Source organism: Sus scrofa, chromosome 2 (assembly GCF_054392235.1).
Source record: "Sus scrofa isolate SSC_HxYL_T2T_F1_AM1 chromosome 2, Sscrofa_HxYL_maternal_Yorkshire_Landrace_v2.0, whole genome shotgun sequence".
Lineage (NCBI taxonomy): Eukaryota > Metazoa > Chordata > Mammalia > Artiodactyla > Suidae > Sus > Sus scrofa.
The window spans coordinates 42,595,017-42,610,332 of record NC_139384.1 but is presented as its reverse complement, the minus strand read 5'-3'; the positions used below and the strand labels follow the sequence as shown (position 1 = coordinate 42,610,332).

Here is a 15,316-nt window from a genome sequence, read left to right as displayed (position 1 = left end):
TAATTTTTCAAAGGAGAACGAGGGTGGGACAGCCAGCTAGAGCCTCTGTGTTGGACAGACCTTGGCTTGAATCTCACCTTTGCGTTTGCCTGCTGTGTGTGTTACCAGGCCAGTGACTCAACCTTCCTGAGCATGATCGTTCTGTGAAATAGGCTTTATCCTGTTCTCCTCCTGGAGTAGTTGTGAGAATTTAAGAAAAGAACCTGTTTGCCAAGGGGTGGGGGGGGGGTCCTCATTTGTGTGGAGCTATAGCTGCATCTTTTCCTGCATTCATTTCCTCCTTGAAGTTCCCAACTGGGTGTAAAAAAACTTGTATTTGGGTCCCGGTCACTCATTTACATCTCTGTTACCCTGCTGTGTGTCTCTTGATAGAGGAAGTTCAGCCATGTGCCTTGAACTCATGGCTGCTGGATTGACTTGATCAGTAATTCGTTTGATCTTATTCGAGACCATCGACTTGGCTTTTGGCTTGGCAGATTTAGGAAGGAGTGAGCATGGAGTCTGCATGCCTGTTTTCTCCAGACTGGGAGGTGACTTGTAAGGTCCCTTTGTCATGGAAACAGATTCAGTACGTGCGCTGAATGACGTGTGTGAGCACTGGATGAGCAGGGAAGAATAACATTCGGATTGAGTTATAGGTCCCATTTTTCACTGTGCCTGCATGTGATGGCTGTGCCCCCAGAACTCCCGGTTGTGATTATATCATGAATACATTTGGCTGACCAGATTTTACCCTGATCAAGTATATGTTTTGATTTTAAGTATTTGGTGTAGGTGCCTGGACACTTTATTTCCTTGTAGTGCTTTGTAAAGGATGAAGTTCTAAAAATTCTATGCAGCGCTGGCAAAGCATGACTTGAATGACGTCCTCGGCTGCCCTTTGCTCCCAGATTGAGTGAGGTAACCCACCTTGCGATCCACAGTTGCATAAACATTCCCTGCTCACAATGGTTTCACACTCTTGTTTTGCTTCTGCTTTATGGTCCGTCTTACCCATAAGACCCCAAGCCCCTTAAAGGCATAGATTTTGTTCATGGCTGTATCTGCAGCACCTGGGAAAGGACCCAGAAGAGAATAGTCAGCATGGTAGAGAGTAGGATGGGATAGGATGGATGGAGGAACAAACACGCCGTGTTGTGGTTGTTTTGGGATGATAAGAAGAAACATCACCAAATAACTTTAAGCCTCCATCATACATCCCTGGTTTACTGTACCTCCAGAATTCATTATTCAAGATGACAAAGAGCCTCTGGAACAGCATTTAATAAGCTTTGGCATCTGTAAGTGTGTGCTAAAACCTCCAAGCTGGTTCTTGAGCGAGCCTGGTTTCCATATTATATCGCATAGCCCGGCACGCGGGCGAGAAGCTTCTTGAATCCTTTTCACCGTCATTCATGTGAAGAGCCCTTTGAGTCTTACGGAAACAGAGCAGATGTTGCCAGGAGTGTCTGAGTCATCACAGCAGACAGTGAGAGCTGTGTATTAACTGGGCTGCCTCCACTGAGCGTGGTGAGGTGGACGAGGCACACCGGCCAAAGCCTGCCTTGCACGGGGCCCTGGTTCAGAGAAGAGCAGAGGGGAGCTTGCCAGGCGATCTGCAGTCCTCCTGGATGGGGCCGTGGGAAGCTTCTTGCAAACCGTGGGTGCTTTGGAATGCACAGGGCCCCAGAAAGTGCACTTTTTTCTCCCTCTACAAGATCGAGTCAAGAGAGAGCTTTGGGGGTACCCCCTGGTCCCACTCTGTTTATGGAAGACAACAATCCCACCAGTATTGGCTCCAGAGATTTTTGCAAGAGGCCCTCCCATTGTTTCTTTTGTGCTCCTCGCGGTGAAGGAAGAGAGCTTTGGTCACCATCTCCATTTAGTGGACTGCAGGGATGAAGAGCGTGGAGTTCAGTGTTCACATTCTTGCTCTGTCACTTCCCAGCCATGACCTTGGGCAAGTTACTAACATCTTTGAGCTGCAGTACATCTGCTTCATAAGATGCTTGTGTGTGAATGAATGAAATCATGAATTGAATGCATTCCGTCCATAAACTTATTTAAAGCTCTTATTACAGTACATGGCACTTGGTTGGCACTCCGTGAATGGTCATTAGGGGAATGTTACTTTTATTTTCACTTATAAATAAGCTGGAGCTCAACGAAACTAAATGACTAGGTAGGTCAGGGTTACCAGGCTATTAAGTTGGACTTAACCCCCTCCACAGAGCTCTGCATGTGCATGCTTCTAAGGCCGGTGTGAGTAACACAGAGAAGAATAAAACAATTACCTTGCCATTCTTCCCACCTCATCATGTTTCTCTTGTTTTTAAAAGATGTTTTGGCTTTACAGCGGAGTTACCCGATTCATCTCATTGAGTGCTCCGCTTACAAAACTCAAAACTACCCCCAACCTGTCAGAGCCAGGTTCTGTTGTATAAAACAAAACAGACACCTGGAGGAAATTGCTTCCCGATTTGGGTGAATAAAGCTGATGAGCAGTCTTTAGGGATATTTTCAACCTCAGCGTATGTCATTTTTTTTTTTTTTTTCTTTTCAAAAGAAAATTTCTGTCTTTCCATTAAGAAGACAACTGTCAGGTGAACAGGCTCAGAAGTCTGGTAGCGCTGGTGTAGATCTGCGACGGCCGAGAAGCCCCAGAATTATTTGATCTATCTGATACCACGTGTCTGCATACTTGGCAGAATCAGGATAAATTACTGCTTTTTTTCCCCCTTCTGTTCCTGCACTTTTTGGCATAATACAATCAAAGATAGTGAATAATAGTCCAATTCAGCTCTCAGTTTCTGCCTTGATTCCCCCGGAGAAATACAATAAGTTAGTTCTTTGGTTGGCTGCTGATTTTGATTGGCAGAAAAAATAACAGCAGAAAGATTACATTTTGCCAGCATCCTAAATTCTGAAGAACAAAAACCGTACTTAAATTATTGCTCAACCGTTTGACACTCTCATTTTTTTAAAAAGAACCTCCTGGAGGGGAAAAATTCTCTTTTTCCTCCGGGAAGGAATTAAAGGTCAGAGAACTTCACTGTAGCTTGTCTCTGAAAGCTGTTGACGGACGACTTGATGAAAATCCCATTATCTTGCACCAAACAAGGAGCACATACTTTGAGAGTCAGTCCGTTTAGGGTCCCGTCTTAAGGCGGGTAGCCTGGGAGTGGAGCTGAAGGGTGTGGACTTTGAAATAAGGTGGCCCGGCACTAATCTGTTTGATCTTGGGGCTTCTAAAGCCTCGTGCCTCAGTTTCCTCATTGGTATAATAGCATCATTATTGTACCAATGAAAAAAGCCAGTACCCTAAAAAATGCTTCTTAGTACAGTGTCTGGCACGGAGTGCAGGCTCTGTCAGTGTTGGCTGTTACTCTTATTCATAGAGGATTATTAACATTGTTATAGGGTTTTTTTTCCCCATGGAAACATTTTGTCCAATAAAATCTTACATGTAAAGAAAGCGGCAGAGGTGGTAGATGTGGAGCAGAGAATATATAAAAACTGGTTGGCTTAACTCCCCTTTTCCACAATGGCTATGAACACACCCGCCCCTGCTCTTTGGCCGGAACCCTGGGGGTCCCCACCTTCCAGTACTGTCCTTGACCTCTCACGGTCCACACCGTCTTGTTCAGAGCAGACCTGAGTCATGGGCCTGTCCTGACAGATGTGATGTTACCCTTTTATGGTGGTTCATGGTCAATGGGGAAAAAAAAAAAAAAAATCAAAGGGAGGCATTCCTGTTGTAGCTCAGGGGGTCAAGAACCCGACTGGTATCCATGAGGATGCAGGTTTGATCCCTGGCCTTGCTCAGAGGGTTAAGGATCCGACGTTGCTGTGAGCTGCAGCTTAGGTCACAGTTGCAGTTTGGATCTGGCGTTGCTGTGGCTGGGGTGCAGGCTGGCAGCTGCAGCTCCAATTTGACCCCTAGCCTGGGAACTTCCATATGCCATAGCAGTGGCCCTAAAAAGACTGAAAAAAAAAAAAAAAAGGCAGAAAGAAAGAAAGAAATCAAAGGGAAATGAAGCCACCTTTGTAGGGTTTCTTCCACTTTTGCCTTTTCCCAAGTCCTCTCTTCTCCAAGCTGAACGTCCCCAACATTTCAGCCACTCCTCACCGAGAATGGTTTACAGTCATCCTCAGAGTCTAGTCCTTATCCTGGGTGAGTTAAAACTTCTCAGTGTGTTGTAGTAAGACGTGAATTCTCTAATACCTGGATGACAGTCACCTGGGGAGCTAGTGAGACCTCCAGCTGCCTGGGTCCATCTCCAGAGATTCTGAACTGGGAGGTATAGGGATAGGGACAGCAAAGCTACTTTATTGTCTGAGCTCCAGGGTCCTAAGGTCAGTAACAGCTGTGCTGTTTCCTGGTTGGGAGACCATGGAGACGTCATTTCTGGCCCTGGGATCTATTGTTCCCTTTTGGGGAAATGAGTGGATTGCTAAGAAGCCTTTCCAGGTTCAAAATTATAAAGATTTCACCATTCTAGCTCTGATCCGAGCTGTGGGCAATAGGGCTACGTCCTTCCTTTCCTCGTTCTGAATGTTGTTCCTGTGTTAATTCAGGCCAAGATCACATCAGTTTTCGTGGCTGCTGTGTGTCAGGACAGAGGCACAGTGAGTCTGTTGATGGAAATCTTTTTAGACAGCCCCCTGCACAGCTATGATTCCTGCTTCCCGTTTTCTTTTCTCTCTCTCTTTCTTTCTCTTTCTTTCTTTCTTTCTTTTTTTCGGCTGCACCGATGGCAAATGGGAGTTCCTGGGCCAGGGATCGAATCTGAGCTACAGCTGCTGGCCTAGGCCATTGCTGCAGCAACCCAGATCCTTAACCCACTGTACCCCATCGGGAACTCCTGCGTCCTGTTTTCATGTACTTTTTTTGGCTTTAGCACAGAGGGTTATCCTCATCCTTTTGGAGCAGAAGGAAGAAGGTACATGTTAAGGATAGTTAGTGCTCAAAATGCGTATCAAGAAAGCATTCAGCAGTCTACGGGATTATGTTTTCCGGGGGGGGGGGGGGGAGACAAGGTTCATCTTTTTCCTTCTCCTTTGCATAGCTCTCTTGATAAATGACTACTACTTGTTGGACGGCCTTCTTATCTCCTTTGCTTCATGTGCCCGTTTTCCGTGCCTTCCATGAGGACGGTTTGCCAAAATGCCTCCAAATGATAGGCTATTTCCATAAGCTATCCCATAAAATCAGTTCTCTGGCAAAAATATGTTTAGGATTCATACTATCCCGTTATCGTTTTGGATCTTGCCAGTGCAAGTGAGCTACTAAAGGCTCTGAGAAGTCTGGCAAGCAAGAAAACGGACCGCTCTTTGGCCTTCTGTTTTCTAAACTTACCTGAGCTTGGAATCCCCTCTGTTACTGCCTATTTGTATGGTTTACGAGCAAGCCTTCTGGTTTAACACTGGTGTAGAGGCTCCAGTTTTGGAGTGCCCATCTCTCGCCTCAAGGGAAAGCAAGAAGATTGAGCTGGTATCTTAGGGGAGGAGGGCCTGAAGAATTCCTTAACCAGCTCCGTTCCAGCGAGATGTATTTATATTAGCGTACAGCCGTCGCACTCTGCCAAAGAGCTGTTAGCTTCGGACAGTGACCTCCTGCGCAAATGAGATTTGCCCCCTATAAAGTGTTTATCATCTCTGTGAAATTTCATACACCCTTGAAGCAAGGGAGGAGGTTTTCTCCGGCCAGTTTTGTGCTTTCTTATAGCCATATATGGTACAAGATAGAGAAATGGCTTGACCACTCACAGCAAGAGCTTTCTCCTGAAACATATCACTTGGGATTTTGAACAAATAAGTTCAAGAGAGGAAGGAGTTATCTGGAGGGTGATAGGGTTTCAAACAATGAAAGAGAAAGAATAGGATCACTTTGTATATTTAAAGGTATCTTCCTTCACATGTCAGTAGTATCATGATTTGTCTCCTTACCCGGTGGAGTGGGATGATTTACAAATGTGTATAGGACATCTTTTGATGTAAAGGGTGTATGGGAGGAAGAGAAAGATTTTGAGATTTTGTTCTAGGAGTTCCCGTGTGGCTCAGCTGGTTAAGAACCCCACTAGTATCCATGAAGATTTGGGTTCCGTCCCTGGCCTCGCTCCGGGTGTTAAGGATCCAACAGCTCGGATCTGTCATTGCCGTGGCTGTGGTGTAGACCGGGAGCTGCAGCTCCGATTTGACCCCTTGCCCTGGAACTTCCGTATGCTGTGGATTGGTGCAGCCCTAAAAAGAAAAAGAAAAACAAAAGAATTTATTCTCTTTCTAAGGTGTTATTACCAGGTCTGTCATAAACCCAATTGTATACTAATATTTCCAGCAAGTTAACTTTTGTTTAGCTTTCCCAGTTCTTTACGGCATTAAGTGGAATTTGAAAACATACCTTGTAAAACTGGAGAAAATGTAGCGAAAACCATGTAGGAAAATGGTACTCTCTTATTTTCTTTTACTGCCTTTTAGCTCCATTTAGAAAAACAAATGAGCTCATTACCCATAATTTCGCTAGCTTTTATCCAAAATAAGCCACTGAAGAGAAGGAATTACCTTGTCATATATGAAAAAGAAACATAACTGTAATTGCTCCAGCTGTCAAGGGCCTCTTCTTCTATTTCCTCTGAGTTAAGAGTCACGGAGGTAAACTGGGAGTTTCGTGGCTCCTGCAGTAACAGAGATGCCTTCAGGCTGTTGGGATAATGCACTTTTACATTCTGCATATTTTTTTTTTTTTTAAATCACATCCTCATAAGATACTAGCGTATTTGTACTTGATCTTTTTGGTGATTTGGTATGCAAAATTTTCACCATTCATAGAAGAAAAAAGCATCAAAAGCATCTCCAAGGATTCTGTTCTGTGGAGGTCACTTAGCCAAGGGAAAAGCCAGCCACACCTGCTTTGAATTTTGAGCCATAGGAAGGGATACAGAGGGAGTCATAGTTATTATTTGTTTATTGATTTCTGGGCACCTGTCAGTGTGTCACTTACACTGAGTAAAATGACCCAGTCATGAAAGGACAAATGCGCACATTTCCAACAAGCATTTCTAGGACCTAGTGCATCGACCATTCTTGTCGGTAAGTAAGCGACGTGTAACCACTAACTACAGTGCAGGGCAGCAAGTGTCAGGACCCCAGAGAAGCCCCCGCGAGCGTTCTGTCTCTTTAGATGAAAAGAGGTGGCTTCTGGTTTTGGGGTTCTGGAGGTTTCCTAGAAGAAATGGCATGAAAGACTAGGGGCCAAAGTCAGGTAGGGATGTGAGGCATGGTGGGGGGCGGCAAGGAAGCACCCCAGTCAGAAGAAACAGCTTAACCAAGAGTTAGTGATGGTCAGTTTAAGGAGGAAAAAGCCTATTAGTGTAATTTGCTTCCCTGGTAGAGTTTCTTACAAAGGATCACCATTCCTTTGGAGCAGAAGTTGTTTTTTCAAGCTAAAGTAAAATAATACTATTGAGGCAATATTCAGAACTGTGCAATTTCATGTGATTTATTAACTGTCAAACTCACAGGAACTTTTTTTTTAATTTAACAAAACATTTATTTGAGTCCTTACTGTACACCAGATCCTGTGCTAAGCACTGGAAATAAAGTGGTAAACCCCTTACCTATTAGGCCTTAGTGGTCAAAATTTTGTTACTTGCAGCTGAATACAGTCATTTTAGATTTCCATTGTGAAAATTCCTGCCTCCCACGCAGCCCCTTCTACTTTCTGTCTCTAGGAATTTGACTGCTCGAGGGACCTTTTAGAAGTGGAATCTGGAATCAAGTAGTCTTTGTCATGATTGGCTTGTTTCACTTAGCATAATGTCTTTAAGATTCATCCATGTTATAAGAGGAGTCTGAATTTCCTTCCTTTTGAAGGCTGAATTAATATTCCATTGTGTGTGTGTATCACACTTGGCTTCGTTTATCCAAACAATATCCATCGATTATCTATTGATAGACACTTGGGTTGCTTCTATATTTTGGCTGTTGAGAATATTGCTGCTATTACCTTGGCTGTACAATTATCTGTTCAAGTCCCTGCTTTCACTTCTTTCAGATATATACCCAAGAGTGGGATTGCTGAATCATATTCTATGTTTAATTTTTTCGAGGAACTACCATTCTGTTTTCCACAATGGCTGCACAATCTTACATTCCCATAGTACACAGATGTTCCAATTTCTCCACCTCCTCACAAACACTTGTTATTTTCTTTTCTTTTCTTTTCTTTTTTTGTCTTTTTGGGGCCGCACCTGCAGCATATGGAGGTTCCCAGGCTAGGGGTCGAATTGGAGCTGTAGCTGCTGGCCTACACCAGAGCCATAGCAACACCAGATCCAAGCCATGTCTGCAACCTACACCACAGCTCATGGCAACGCCGGATCCTTAACCCACTGAGCGAGGCCAGGGATTGAACCTGCATCCTCATGGTTCCTAGTCAGATTCATTTCTACTGTGCCACAACGGGAACTCCAACACTTGTTATTTTCTGATTTTTAAAAAAATAGTAGCTGACTAATTGGTATGACATGGCATCTCATTGTGGTTTTGATTCACATTCCCTGATGATTAATGGTATTGAACATCTATCTGTGTGTGTGTTGGCTGTTTGTGTATCTTCTTTGAAGAAATGTGTATTCAAGTGCTTTACCAATTTTTCAGTCATGTTGTTTTGTAGTATTGTTGAGTTATAGGCACTCTTTATATATTCTGGATATAAAGTCCTTATCAGATATGTGATTTGCAAGGAGTTTCTCCCATAGGTGGCTTTTTCATTCTGTTGAGTATGTCCTTGATGAAAAAAAGTTTTTAACTTTAATGAAATCCAGCTTAACTTTTTGCTCATGCTTTTGGTGTCATATCCAAGAAATCACTGTCAAACCTGAAGTTTTTACCCTGTGTTTTCCTGTAAGAATTTTATGGTTGTAACTCTTACATTTAGGTCTTTGATCCATCTTAAGTCAGTTGTTTTAATATGGTATAAGGTAAGAATCCAACTTCATTTTTTTTTTGCAGGTGGATATCCAGTTTTCCCAGCACTGTTTGTTGAAAAGATCATCTATCTTTAGCTCACTGAAGAGTCTTGAAAATTATTTGACCATATACGCAAAGGATTGTATCTAAGCTCTCTAGTCTATTGGTCTATACGACTGTCTATGCCAGTAATGCACTGATTTGATTGCCATAGCTTTGTAGTAAGTTTTGAAACCAGGAGGTTTGAGACCTCCAGCTTTTTTTTTTTTTTTTTTTTCTTCAAGATTCTTTTGGCTGTTCAGAGTCTGTTGAGATTCCAGATGAAGTTTTGGATGGATTTTTCTGTTTCAGCAAAAATGTTGTTGGGATTTTGATAGGAACTGACTTAACAGAGCAACTTAAAAATTGCTTTTATAAATCATCATTCTTATTCCAGCTTGGAATAAGAATTCCAGCTAGGAGCCTATAAAATTGTAGACACACACACACAAATTCTTAGAGACTATGGATCCAAAGCGCAGCTCCCTCTACCTCATTCCCTTTCACTTTCCAGTCCACTTTTCTTGGTAATTCTCTTGACCCCCTTCTCCATCTTTCTGTACTGACCAAGGATCATCTCCAAGAAGGAGCTGGAGAGAAACTGTATTTGAGCCCATGCCCTTAATATTAGCCATTGATCACAACAGTGTTGAGAAGGCTTCTTGGGCCAAGCTGGCAGAATCCTGCAGAACCACTAAGTTGATTGAGTGGGGTTCATTTACGCTCTCCTCTCTGGTCTTGTGGCTAACGTGGTTGTAGAGAAATTGACCTGAGCTATTCTGAAAACAATCTTCAGCCCCTATAGCTGGAGCCCATGCGCTGAAAACAACAACAAAAAACCAAAGAAAAACAAAAAAAAAAACCAAAATCTGGTTTCAGTTATCCTAACAACTTTGAATGCTCAAGACGGACACCTTGAAAGGTTATAGGAACTTGTAAACATTTTCCCAGGCCCAATTATCAGGCCTTTTCGTGAAGGCTGCGGCGAAGATTCAGGCGGGAACCGTTCCCAGAGCAGGTTTAGAATCACAGGAGGGAGGGATAGGAGCTGAGATGAGCTGGTGAGAACACACTCCCTGAGTGCCTGCTAGCATCAGGCTCAGACCACCAACGTCTCCCTAACTAGGAAGTTGGGGACAGAAGGGACCTGGGGCCAGGGTTGGCCCTCGTGGAGGGAGAGAGGAAGAAATGCTTATTTATCTGCCTTAGACAGTATTTTCATTTAGAAAGTATTTTGGTTACTGTCAGAGAAGGTTAAGGCTGGTTGCCAGAAAAACCAAACTTTCCCCCCTCCCCACATGAGGGTTAATGCTCTCCCTAAACTCTTAAAAAAAAAAAAAAAGGCTTTCTCTTCTTCAAAGGCCTCCTGTTTCTGCAATATTTCAAATGAGACTTTTCCCTTTTGCGGTGGTTCGTCAGTTGGTGGTGGGAGAACCTGGTGAGCTGGTGTTGTAGAGCTGAGCTGTGCAGGCTGCAGGATGTGAGTCACTAATGGGTCATAAAATCTGTTCGGGGGCTCTGATCAGCTTTTAAAACATGGACCAGGGCAGAATATACCAGAGTCTATTGCACATAGTAAGTCTGGATGTTTTTTTTATTTTATTTTACATATGGATATTTGGGATGTTTATTGGATGTGATGTAAATGTATTATCCTTACTCTGCTTAGTGGTCAAAAACTTAAGACTGTAACTCTTAAAATTACCTTTGGCTAAACAAAGGCCTGGTGGCACGTTCCCAGATCTGGCCATTTCTCAGCAAAATGCCATGCTAATAACATGACAAATAAATAAAACTCTAAAAGTAGTCATTTCAGATGAGTTTTGAACCTAGTCCTTATTTGGGCCTTCCGATGTAATTACCCTTTGGTCGACTGCATTTTTCCAATAGAACCGATATATTGTACAACATGTATTTTAAAATACTTATATATTTATATATAAAATTAGTGTTTCTGAGTTAATGGAACAGTGGTGGCCCAACCAGTCTTAAATTTTCTATGTGATTTTTGCCAAATCAGTGAACCGCTTGGGTGTTTGTTTTCTATTTTCCTTTAATCAACTCAAATCTACATCTATCATCCACGAAACTGTTGATTTATATATGGATTATTTATCCTTTCTAGTATGCAATAAAATAAATAGGTAACTCTTGAAATAAGAAAATGTTTATCCACCTGACATCAAAAATGTTTATCTCCCCTCCTTCTGTGACCTACATACCATTGCTGGGAGAACACCAAGGTTCAGAACCTTTCTTTTGTGCTTTCTGCCTTTCTCTCTCAGCTTCCTTTGCTCTCACAAAGATTCATGTACAGGAGAAACGAAACTAGAGCTGTTAGTTATTAGAGGGAGAATTGTGCTTAATTTTATTTTATTTTTTTGTCTTTTGTCTTTTTAGGGCCGCATCCACGGCATATGGAGGTTCCCAGGCTAGGGGTCTAATCAGAGCTGTAGCCACCAGCCTACACCACAGCCACAGCCACACCAGATCCAAGCCGTGCCTGGATCTACACCACAGCTCACGGCAACACCAGATCCTTAACCCACTGAGCGAGGCCAGGGATCGAACCCACAATCTCACGGTTCCTAGTCAGATTCGTTTCCGCTGTGCCAAGATAGGAACTCCTTTTCTTAATTTTAAAAAACTGGCTCCACCCTCCTTCCCCCACATTGTTTATTCATAGAATACTTGCAATTTAAAATTCTTTAGCAGCGCATTAAGGGTTGAACATACCTTGACGCAGCCAGTTTTTCCATTTCTTGTTAAGCATCTTAAGGGAACGATCGTTTGATCGAGGGAGGAGGATGCTAAAGAAACACCTGTGTGCACAAACGGCATTATTTTGTTCTTTTTTATGGCTGGGCGCTTGGGGTTAATAGATGCAAATGACTGCCTTTGGAATGGATTAGCAATGAGATCCTGCTGTGTCGCACTGGGAACTATGTCTAGTCACTTATGATGCAGCATGTAATGTGAGAAAAAAGAATGTATACATGTAAGTGTAACTGGGTCACCATGCTGTACAGTAGGAAAAAAAAATTTTATTGGGGAAATAACAATTTAAAAAAAGTTAAAAAAAAAAAAGAGAAACACCTGTGTGTCAGATCACAAAGTGATAATAATAGAGCTTAGCAAGTGAACTTAACGGCGTTCTAGGGCCCAGCCTCTTGGAGACTGGCTGAGATTTGAATGGAGACAGGGCTGGAGAAAGGGCTTGTCCTCTTTCTTACAGATGGGGCTGTGGAGGCTCAGAGAGGCAAAGTGGTACACTTAGGGTCGCACCATTAGCTGCTGACCAAACCCGTGGCTTGGCCTGCCTCCTCACACCTCTCCTCTCACTAGCTCAGAAGCCTGGTAAGGAATGTCTAAGACTAGGATTCACAGAAGCCTGGTATTAGAAATGACTGCTTTCCAGAGAAAGAACAGGCCCCAAACAGACACTGCAGCCAAGAGCTCACTGGTGTGATACCTGGGAATGACGGAAACATGTCAAGGCCACCTGGACAAAACCACTCAGGGCCTGGAGCCCCTTCACTCTTAAGCGGATTTCTGGATATGACATAAGCTCAGAGGAGTGATGATTTGACCCTTAGGTGCTTGCTCCATCTGGTGCCCTGTAGCCTTACTCAGGAAAATTCTCTTGTAGAAACCCAATTCAGAATCATCTCCAAGGGCTACCTCTTATAGTTCTAACAGGTAACCTTGAAATGTCCCCATGATTTCATAACCTGGGGGTACCCAGGCTACATGCCGAGTGGAAATTCTGGAGCTCTGAGTCCTGATCCTGAGTTTGGACTGAAAAATTTGTTTGTTTGTTTGTTTTTCCAGTGACTTTTTCTTTTTTTGCTTTTTGGGGTTGCACCTGTGGCATATGGAGGTTCCCAGGCAACGCTGGATTCTTAACCCACTAAGCAAGGCCAGGGATTGAATCCCCATCCTCATGGATTCTAGTCAGGTTCATTATGACTGAGCCACAACAGGAACTCCCCAGTGACTTTTTTTTTAATTTTAATTTTTATTATTATTAATTTTTTTGTCTTTTTGCCTTTTCTAGGGCCACTCCCGCGGCATATGGAGGTTCCCAGGCTAAGGGTCTAATTGGAGCTGTAGCTGACTTTTTTCTTTTAAATCTTTTTTTTTTCTTCTCATTTTTAAAAACTATGGTTGATTTACAATGTTTCTTCAATTTCTGTTATACAGCAAAGTGACCCAATCACACACACACAGTTCCCTGTGCTGTGCAGTAGAGCCCCATGAGAACTTTTGATAAAACACAATGGCTAATCACAAATCTTGGGTCTCTCTTGCCCTAAATGTGACCTGCAAATGTCAAAAATACCAACCAACAGGCCAAAAAAATAAGGAAATAAGGAAAAAAGGAGTTCCCGGGTGGCCTAGTAGGTTAAGGATCCAGTGTTGTCACTCCTGTGGCTCTGGTCACTGCTGTGGTGCGGGTTTTAATCCCTGACCAGGGAACTTCCAAGTACTGTGGGCATGTAGGCATGACCAAAAAACTACCAACCAACAATTATAAAACCTTTTTCTTCCTCCCTCCCTCTCGCTCTTTCTTTCTCTCTCTCTCTCTCTCTCTCTCTCTCTCTCTCTTTCTCTCTCTTTCTTTCTTTCTTTCTTTCTTCCTTCCTTCCTTCCTTTCTTTCTTTCTTTCTTTCTTTCTTTCTTTGCCTTGTAGCATATTGAATTGAATTCCCAGGCCAGGGATCAAATCTGAGCCACAGCTGCAGCAACACAGGATCCTTAACCCATTGTGCCAGGCGCGGGATTGAACCTGTGCCCCAGAGCTCCTGAGATGACACTGATCCCGTTGTACCACAGCAGGAATGCCTCAGAAAGCATTTCTGATTTTCTGTGCTCTGGCAGGTTTTGGGGCACAAGAACGAGCAGGAAGCAAGAAGGTCTCTGCCCCGAAGGAACTTGTAGACCAGCAGGATAACAAACCAACCTAGAGCACCTCCTCTGTGATGCTTTCCCACACTCTTTGGGAAGACTTAGGAGATCCCAATCCTTGGGTCCCTGGGACCGTGATCAGTCTTCTGCAGCCTTTGTATTGTTTCTGTGCTCTGTTCTGAGGTCTCCTGACCCTTTGGACAGTGAGTTCTTAGAGGGTAGGGGCTGTATCTTACTCAACTCTCTATTCCCTGTGCCTGGTGTTAGTAGGTGGCCCTACAAATACTTTTCTTAAAAGGGAGGTACAGATCATGGACCGTGTCCTGAGAAAACAGAGCAGGGAAAAATACATGTGATGTGATGCAAATGAAGCAGTTCGTTCAGCTTGAGGTTTTGAGGTAGCCTGACAAAGGAAGAAAGTGTTTGAGCCAGGGTTTGGAAGATAGGTACGAGTTTCTGGGGGCTGTTTGGAGAGAAGTGATGGTGTGTCCGTTCTGCCTATATTGTGTGAGCCTCTCCCGGGCACCTGGCACCTTCCCTGAAGGAGATTCACAGCTTTGATTGGTCTGCACATTTCTCTTAGACACTCCAGGCGTCTGTTTATTGCTGCATCAGTCCTCAGCTAGTTCTTAACAACCGCTTTCTAGTGTTGTGTGTTAAGGTTGAAAAATACACAGAAATGCAAGGCAGGGGCATTTCTTGTCCAAACCATTTCAGGCGAGCTTTATATGAGTTCCAAGGAATGTGTGGGAGCAGAGATGTCACTCTGATCCATGTATTTCTGCCTGGGGGGAGTATGCCTGAAACTTCTTTAGGAAGGAGGGGTGTACCTCTGAACATGATCTGTTATAACACCTGTAAGGATATTGTTGCCTCCAAAGGCTCTTTTCCTTTGGGGCTTCTTTTCTACCAAATGACAAAATGTATTTATTAATTACACTAATTAGCATCTATTCCTCGCTGCCAGAATGTAATCTCCATGAAGGCAGGGATCTTTGTTTTGTCGCTGAAACAGCCCAAGTGCCTGGAGCAATGTGTGACCTAGACTAGGTGCTCATTGAATAGTGATATGAATGAATACATTGAATATTCAATAAACAAATGAATGAATACTTCTGCCCCAGATCTGAGCCTAAGTAAAGGCAAGGACAGTTGTCCTTGAGATTGGGGTGGGGGGCGCGGTCGCTAGTATTTCCTCCAGGGAGCTGGACTCTGGCACATGCCGCCTCCTTTCCAGGGGCTGGGCTGGTTTGGGCTGCCCCATGGCTATCATGACTATATATATCCAAGCAACAGAAAAGCTGGTGTCCCAAAGTCATTGGCGTGGCTGTTGTTGAAATGTGTTCTTTATCACAGGAGGTAGCTGTGAGGTAGCCCCAAAGAGCCCTGTGTCGGGAGATTAGGGTTCAAATCCCAGATT

The 15,316-nt window shown here is 43.5% G+C and overlaps 1 protein-coding gene across 19 annotated transcripts in view; it reads left to right on the top strand.

The window, feature by feature from the left end:
- NAV2 (neuron navigator 2) overlaps positions 1–15,316 on the top strand; it is an 820,834-nt gene that overhangs the window by 615,221 nt on the left and 190,297 nt on the right. The gene's annotated exons all lie outside the window — the stretch shown is intronic.